The 9,210-nt window shown below is 38.8% G+C and overlaps 1 long non-coding RNA gene across 1 annotated transcript; it reads right to left on the reverse strand.

Moving 5' to 3' along the window:
- Positions 1 to 124: 124 nt before the first annotated feature.
- Positions 125 to 9,210, reverse strand: LOC140158211 (uncharacterized). Its single transcript, XR_011859726.1, has 3 exons — positions 9,055 to 9,210; positions 1,272 to 1,335; positions 125 to 502 (listed from the first exon to the last, which is right to left on the reverse strand). It is a non-coding gene; the product is annotated as an uncharacterized lncRNA (long non-coding RNA).

A 9,210-nucleotide genomic window follows, 5' to 3' on the forward strand; every position in this document is an offset into this window, starting at 1 on the left:
GATCCATTTGCCCATAAAGCTGCTGTTTTTGTATCGCCTATTAATATATTATTTAATAATCCGAGAGCGTCCGCCCGTAGAAACAATCCCTGCATTTGTTAGCGGATCAAATACACTTACACATTTTAATGTCCTTATTCATAATGTCTGCTTCCAGGCTTGTTTCTATACCACTTCCATCAGTTGCTCTACATAAATGCTCATACTGTTCAACACTTTTAAATTCTGATGCCAACACTTTGAACACCCAACTGTAGGGTGGTTTAAGGCAGAAACTTGACATAAACCTATTTTTAATGTATGAAAGAATATTGACATCCAATCTGTTGGTGTAGTTTAAGTCTACAGATTTCTCTTGGCAAATTGCTTGGAAAACAAGCGGACAGAGATTTTTGGCAGGTAAATCCTTATTTTGTCTCAGAAGATCTAGTATTGTAGTACGCTTCACAAGTAAATATGTTTCAGCCATCTTTTGGGAGTGGGATTCATTGCTGAGTGACATCTGAAATCAAATGAAAAAGAAAAAACCTTTACAGCCTTGTTACTTTTCAAACAACAATCATTGTGATGCTATTGGCATTTATGAACGAGCCTTTTGAAATTTTTCAGGAAATCAAGTATTTTAGGTCAGGTCAAATTTTACATATCACATAAAGTAAGTCTATAACAATATAACTACCTTTTACACATCATTCAATCTTTAAGTCTCCACTCCAGGAGCAATACATAGGCCTACAACAAAACTTAAAGGATGTCTCCGGCAATTACACAATATACGCCTTACTATGTTAGAAATATAATTATCAATCGCAAATCACATGGTTTTATTTAAAAACAAACTCATATTGACCAATAAAACACACAATATTCAAAATTCTTGCGCCGAAATTCCAATTGGACTTACAGTTTGAAGTTATGGTCATTTAAATATTGTTCAGAATCAATAAACTACAAAAGAAATTGAACTATTATTGAGGGCATCATGGCAACTGTTGAAAATTTGAGAAGGGCACCAAGGCAATTACTCAAAAATGAAGAAAACACACACAAACATAGATAGATAATTTTATAATGAAGGGGCAGGGCTGGGGCACAGACGGCAACTTCATTAGAGGGCACGGCAAGTGACTGCCTTGGGTAAAGGACATATTTTGAGGGCATTACGGCAGTGGGGATGGACACCCACAGCAAAATGCCATGGGTGCCGTGGGTTAATTCGAGGGCTGGTTTCAGGATCTGTGCTTCAATGAAACAATGCTACATATTGTTACCTGTTTTTTCTTCTGAGCCTTTGCCCTTCGCTTCCTCTTTCTTCTATTGGATTTAGAACCCATTCTGAAATCTGATTTTTAAAAAAGAAATAGAAAAGAAACTCACTATCAGTGATAGCACCAGGATTTTCTTCCATTGGGGAGTGAAATCTGGGAGCAAGAAGATTGAACAAAAAAGAAACAGAAAAAAAATCGCCAATGGCAACACCAAGAGATTTTCCAGGGTGGGGATGGGGTGGGGAAATGAAATCGGGGGTCAAAAATGTATCAAAAATTTACACTCGAATCACAAAGTTGAATCATAAACAAATTAGCAAATTTAGAATGTGACATTTTTTTGCAACGGATGTTATTGATTCTGTATGTTGACATTAGGATGAAAGTATTTCGATGAGTCAACTGGATCTTTTGAGTAAAGGATGCCTATTTTGAAGTAGTGCAATTTTAGCAACATTTATATGATGCGATCGTCCATCATGATCAGCTGTATTTACTTCTGAATTTTACATTGATTTACATGGTGTCATGCTTCAGCAAATTTTGACTAGATTTCAAATGCAATGTTCCCTATAGCCTTGAATGTGAATCTATTGGAGAGCAAATTTGCAGTGGATGTACAAGGTGCAAACTTGTAAAAAATCTGGTCCTTTAGATGTGTGCTGCTACCCTCCCTTAAAGGCCTCAGCTGATGGCAGAGCGAGGACTTCACCAGAGAGGTTGTTCCACCAGTTGACTGTGCATGGGAAGAATGAGTATTTGTACAGTTGGATGCGAGATCTAATGGTTTGGTACTTGAGAGGGTAATATAGGACATGGTGCTCCTCTGACCAAAGGAGTGATATGATATATTGGTCTGGATTTATGGCAACCTGATGGGGATGGATACGGTACATCAAGATGAGACTGCCTACCTGTTATCGGCTCTCAAGAGAAATCCACTGAAGATCACGTAACATTGCTGTCACACTATCCCTCTGACGGTAGTTGTTGATAACAAAATGGATGGCTTGATGGTGGATGCTTTCAAGACAACAGAGCAGTACTCTAAGTGTGGACGGACTAGAGGTGTAGCCTGTTGACTCTTGTTCCTCTCAAGTTGCATCTGCCGAGCCCTACAATGTATAACGTTCTGTTAGCTTTGGCACTTGGCAGTAATGGTGTTTATGTGGTTTTGCCAGGATAAATTGCTGGACAAAGATAGGCCCAGGCTGAGACGAAAATTCGTCTAAGGGCCCAGGTAAGGGTAGTCATGCACCATGGTGAGCAAACTTTCTCCCATATGATAGTAGGCATTAAGTTATGCCGGAGAATGAATGGCACTTGTCGGTGTTGAACTTCTTATTCCATGTTGTGGACCAGTGATAGAGGAAGTCCAAGTCTGGTTGCAAGGTAACAGAGTCATTTTGATGGTCCGGTATATCAAGCAGTCATCTACGAAAAGCCTCGTCTTAGTTGTTGTTCAAGATGGCAAATCATTTATGAAGCTCAGAAATAGCAACAGACCCAACACTTGCCTTGGGAACACATGATGTTACTGTTACCCAGTTAGATGCCTCAATCTCCATCAACCACTAGACACGTTGGGACCATTTGGTAAGAAAATTGTTAATTCCATAGGAGGGAGTCCCTCACTCTGTGCAAATGGGGCAGTTTTCTGATCAGCCTGGTGTGGCACATGGTCAAACCCTTACCAAAGTGGAATACAAATTTGGTATTCCATTTGTATTCCATCTGTATTCCTGACCTAATTTTGCTGGATTGATGGTGTATTGAATTAAAGGATTCTGCAATCTCATTGGTCAAACATATAAAAATAAAAATCCGTATTACCTGCATACCTCATACAGGCAGGTGATATTTCCCGTATTACCTGTGTAGTCCTAACATGCCCGCATCTGTGTAACATGACTTGCGCGATATCATAAGCCATATATAATATCGCTCGCATACTTCACGCGCGGCATTGCTGTTCCATTGTTAAAAAGCAAGGAAGAAACTGGCCTACTTTTCATTAAGATTATCAAACTAAATTTGTTCAGCAAAGTTTACGGACAATTCAGAAGATAATAGAATTCATGTTCACTAAAGGATAAAATCGTTATTGTTGTTTTCACAAAATACGGGAAAATATCTATGGTCTGGTGCCGTATTCCATTCAGCCTTCGGCTTCAAGGACTACGGCACCAGACCTTAGATATTTTCCCGTATTTCGTGAACAAACAGGTGTTAACTAAATCTAATACTAATAGCATTCCTTCATCAGAGGAACATACACTAGTTGGAAACTAGGAATACAATTTATTCCTTTAGTTGATAAGAATTCCACAATTTCATTGGTTTTAACACGTACCACTATAAAAATCTGTATTACCTGCATACTCCTCATTAATATTACCTGCGTAGTCATAACATGCGCGTGTCTGCGTAAAATGATAAATGCGATATCCTAAGACTCACATGCATACTTCACACACTGCAAGGCTGCACTGTTAAAAAGCAAGGAAGAAACTGGCCTACTTTATATAAAGATTATAAAACTAAATTCCTTCAGCAAAGTTTACGAACAAGTCGGAAGGTAATAAAATTCATGTTCATAGTAACTAGGATAAAATCGTTACCCCTGTTTGTTCTCACGAATGCAGGAAAATATCTACGGTCTGGTGCCGTATTCCATTCGGCCTTAATTCGGCTTTGTGGAATGCGGTACCAGCCTGTAGATATTTTCCCATATTTCATGAACAAACAGGGTGTAATTATGTATTCCTTATAATATTTTAGAATTCAAGTTGTTTATTCCTGAAACCTGCATGTATTCCTCATGGGACAGCTTTAACTGACAAAAAGGACTTATAAAAAGGTGCATGATGGGAATATATTTTTTCCAACAGCCATTTTTAAATTGGCATGACTGCAGTGCAGAGAAGAAGATGTGGACTCCTTGTTTTGGCTGATTTCACCATTTTCCCGCTGTATTACAGGCCTTGTTTAAAGTTAAACTTCTTACTTTACTAATTATAGTGAATAACAACTTGTTTTTCACTATAATTAGTAAAGTAAGAAGTAGTAAATCAATGAATGGCCCGGGGGGGGCACTTCAATATGAAATGGATATAGGTGTAGGGTTGGCACTTTCGCACTAAGGGGCATTCGGTGAGAGCAAAATGAAAAAAATATGGGGTCATTGGGTGAGAGCATGATTTTTGGCATTCGGTGAGAGCAAATTGTAAAAAATATATGGGGTCATTGGGTGAGAACATGACCTTTTTTTTAAAAGGAATCTTTGGGTGAGAGCCGAAACAGCGCCGCAAAAACTAGTACATGGAACTTATACGATGTCCTCATTCACAAACTGATACTATCTGTCCATCGTATAAGACTGTTACCGCACGGCAGCTGATTGAAGGAATATTACACAGTCATAGGCTGCATAGAATAGGCTCCATCATTTTTTTGTTCTGATCCCTCCCAGTCTCCCAAAACATCAAAACATCAAAAGGGTCAGTCCATATCAAAACAGATTGAGTGTACACCCACCCTCTTGGATTTTGCTCTCCTTTGGCTCAGGGGTACCTTTCATGGATCCCTAGGTGAGGTCACAAGAAAAAAATTCAAATTCCATTTCGTTTGCGAATGGCGGGCAATCAAAGTTTGGCGACTTCGACCAAAATTGGGAATTTAAGGGGTCCAAATGACAAAGTGCTCTCTTTGAGGGCACTTTCTTCTTAATTGAATCAGTTGTGATCCTCTTTTGAATGTGGTCACTCACTGGCTGTGTCTGAAATACCTAATGCCAAAAAGATAGATTTGAATTTAGTTGGGATTTCAGAGGGGTCAAAATCAGCACTTCGTACTGTTCAATCAAATTATCTTGATTTTGAAGGACCCATGATAATGTCACAGTGCACTTATAGGTCCTAATTATGTTCAGAATGGATTAACCATATGCCAATGTCTATGAGCAATTCAAAAAAAGAAATTTCTAGACCCTACAGAATTTTAGGCCACCCCTAAAGTGGTTCAGACACAAATGGCACTTAAAATCGGCAAATTTTGACTCCTAATAACTTTAGGTGTACACCAGATATGAATTTCTAGTCTTTTGCATCTGAAAGAATGTAGTTTAATGTTACTAGGAACATAAGATTTGTTTTGTATTTTTTGTGTTTTAGTATTAAGTTGACGCTTTCAAAAATAGTCATTTTTGCCTAACATACCATGCATACAGGATACGGTACAAAATGCCAATTTTAGTATGATATTTTTTTATATTTTTGATCACTTTATACCCATTTGTATTATTTATCCTGATATTTCAAGTTGCTCTTGAGTCAAGTAATAAGAAAAAACTACTTTCTAATCCTCTGTATGGATTTTTAAGGGGGTCAAAATGCACTTCCTGACAACGATGCACATGCGAAGTACAGGTTATGGGGGTCAAATTTTCAGAATGCTCCCAATTATGTCAAGTAATATATCAAATTACTCGTATGGTCATGAGGATTCCAAAATGTATAGTTTGTTATGTGTCAGACCTTTCAGGAGGGCGCTATGATTTAAAAATGTTCATAGGTCAACGACCTTTTTGAATTCTGACCATAGTTAACAACGTCTGATTTTGGTAATTTTGGTGTCTAATTATATATGTTTTCTTGCATGAGAAATACAACTAAGCACATTAAAAAACTATACAAGGAACCGATGACCCTCTTTTGCAATATATCTGCCAAAAGCGTCCATATTGTAATAAGGAGGTCATTGGTTCCTTGTACAGTTTTTTTAAGTTGTGTAGTTGTATTTCTCATGCAAGAAAACATAATTAGACACCAAAATCGGACGTTGTTAACTATGTAATAACAGGATAAATAAGACAATGATCAAAAATAGAAAAAAGGTATGTTGAAATTGACATTTTGTACCCATAACCTGTACATTATTAGTCAAAAATTGGGATTTTTGGGACCATCAACTTAGTATCAAAACACAAAAATACAAAACAAATCTTATGTTCCTAGTAACATTAGACTACATTCTTTCAGATGCAAAAGACTAGAAATTCATATCTGGTGTACACCTAAAGTTATTAGGTGTCAAAATTTGCCGATTTTAAGCGCCATTTGTGGCTGAACCACTTTAGGGGGGCCTAAAATTCTGTAGGGGGTCTAGAAATTTGAATTGCTCATAGACATTGGCACATGGTTAATCCATTCTGAACATAATTAGGACCTATAAGTGCACTGTGACATTATCATGGGTCCTTCAAAATCAAAGATAAGTTGATTGAACAATACGGTGCTGATTTTGACCCCCTGAAATCCCAACGAAATTCAAATCAATCTTTTTGGCATTAGGCATTTCAGACACAGCCAGTGAGTGACCATATTCAAAAAGAGGGTCACAACTGATTTAATTAAGAAGAAAATGTCTCTCAAAGAGAGCGCTTTGTCATTTGGACACCTTAAATTCCCAATTTTGGTCACGGTCGCCAAACTTTGATTGCCCGCCATTCATAAACTAAATGGAATTTGAATTTTTTCTTGTGACCTCACCTAGGGATCCATGAAAGGTACCCCTGAGCCAAAGGAGAGCAAAATCCAAGAGGGTGGGTGTACACTCAATCTGTTTTGATATGGACTGACCCAAAAGCGTTGCACATTTACTTACTTAAGACTGTCCTTTTTCATATACGCAGACAAAGTAGGGCCAAGCTACCTAGAAATGGTCAAATTTTGGCAAGAAATATCTCTGTGTAATCCTATGCAAGTCCCATATCACATCGTTATCGGCGATCATGATTTTTTTTTTTTTTTTTTTCTGAAGTTTGGCTGGTACCTACTAGCGTCATGCACGTGATGTGACACAGCTAAAATAATCGATCGGGGATCATTAAAACGCCAACAAATTTCAAAACACAGAAAGCAGTAAACGCAAAAACCTCGAAAATCGAATTTCTAGTTCTAAATGGCTTCAAATGTCATTGGTTTTTTCTTCAAAATAAGTAACAAAATCAGTGATAAATGAAAGTTGCTGTTCAAATTGAACTTGTGACAGAGGAGAAAGAAACAGAGCCCGTATACAACCAGTCAAAGTCTCGATCAGCATCACCTGATGAGGGCCGATTGTTCCATGAAATGCGACAGGCGAGATTGCTACGCAATTACCGCGTATTTACACAGTCTATCGCGTAATCGCGAAAGCACGCGACGCTCTATCGCGATACGCCAAGGCACACAGCGCTGGCGTGATAGTTAGACACGGCACGATCGAACAATCGGCCCTCATGAATATGCGAGAACTTACACCATACAATACACGGGGACTTTGACTGGTTGTACGCGCTCTGTTTCTTCCTCCTCTGTGACCACCCCTAAGGGTCTTTGCCAGGGGGTGACAGATCAAATGGCAAAATAGGGGGTCTTCGGGTAACAGAGCATGTGTTCGTAAAAAAATATGGGGTCTTTGGGTGACAGCGATGCTGAAAAATGGGGTCTTAACAGCCCTACATACACGCCCCCTCCAAAGGCATGAAAGTTGGAGTGCCCCCGGGTGAATGGTAGTACAAGGAACTTATACGATGTCCTCATTCACAAACTGATACTATCTGTCCATCGTATAAGCCTGTTACCGTACGATAATGTGGTGAAGGAATATTACACAGTCAATAATAGGCTCCGTCATTTTTGTGTTATGATCCCTCCCGGTCTTTCAAAACATCAAAACATCAAAAGCGTTGCACTTTTACTTACTTAAGACTGTCCTTTTTCATATAACGCAGACAAAGTAGGGCCAAGCTAAATAGAAATGGTCAAATTTTGGCAAAATATCTCTCTGTGTAATCCTAGTATGTAAGTCCATTCGTCGAATTATGGAAATTGACCTCAATCAATGACGTCATGGACGTAGATGACCTGAATTCAGAAATATTGGGTTTTTAATGCATAAAAATATAATCTAAAATGTTTTACAATAATTAAAACAAATATAAAAAATATTAGTATTGTATAAAATTATTTAGTATTTTTAATGATCAACATTATGACAATATTAAGAAAATTAATAATAATTACGTCAATTTTTCCGATATATGTCAGAGGTCAAAGTGTCCCAAAACTGCTCTCAAAAACCGGAAGTTAGAATGGCGATTGGTCTAGTGCCGTCGTAGAGTCATATGGGCCAGCGGCGTAGCTGGGATTTTTTTTTTCCAGGAGGGGCAAGCCTGTATGGGGCGGGGGCCCAAATCCACCAAATTTCCCTGCACTTGGGGGTGGGGGCGAGGGGTGGGGGCCCAAATAGACAATTTTTGCCAGGCTTTAATAATCGTATGGTATTGCATATCGTATGGATTCCCCATCTCTCTGCCCCTCCTCTCCCTCTCTCTCTCTCTTTTTTCCTCTCTCTCCCTCCTTTTTCCTCTTTTTTCCTTGCGCTAGGGGGCGGGGGCCCAAATAGGCAATTTTGCCAGGGGCAGTTGCCCCCGGCAGCTACGCCACTGATATGGGCACGTATTTTTCACTGAAATTTCTCCGTAATGAGAATTCGTTTTATTTTGTGAAGTAGCAGGATATATTAATGACTTTCTCTGGAACACCTGTGGACTGTATGTGAGTATGAAAAAAACATCAACCGCCTGGAAATACACTATGTCAGTAAACTTAATGGCGAGCGGTCCGAATTTTGAGCCATAATATATAAGTTTACGTGGTGAACTAGGACGTGAATGGCTTGGCTAGGCTAGGCTAGGCTTCACAAATCACCATCATCACTGCAGCTGCTGCTTAAAACTCACCTGTACCTGGATCGGGCCACCACTATTATAAATGATTGGCACTATTATAGTATCATTTTTAATACACATCTAAAATACTATGAAAACTGTCATGCACTGCACGTTTATAAGCTTCTCTCTCCGAGACTTGTTTATGTCAAGGCACACAAGCTTGGA

The sequence above is a fragment of the Amphiura filiformis genome, chromosome 8 (genome assembly GCF_039555335.1).
Source record: "Amphiura filiformis chromosome 8, Afil_fr2py, whole genome shotgun sequence".
NCBI classification, from domain to species: domain Eukaryota; kingdom Metazoa; phylum Echinodermata; class Ophiuroidea; order Amphilepidida; family Amphiuridae; genus Amphiura; species Amphiura filiformis.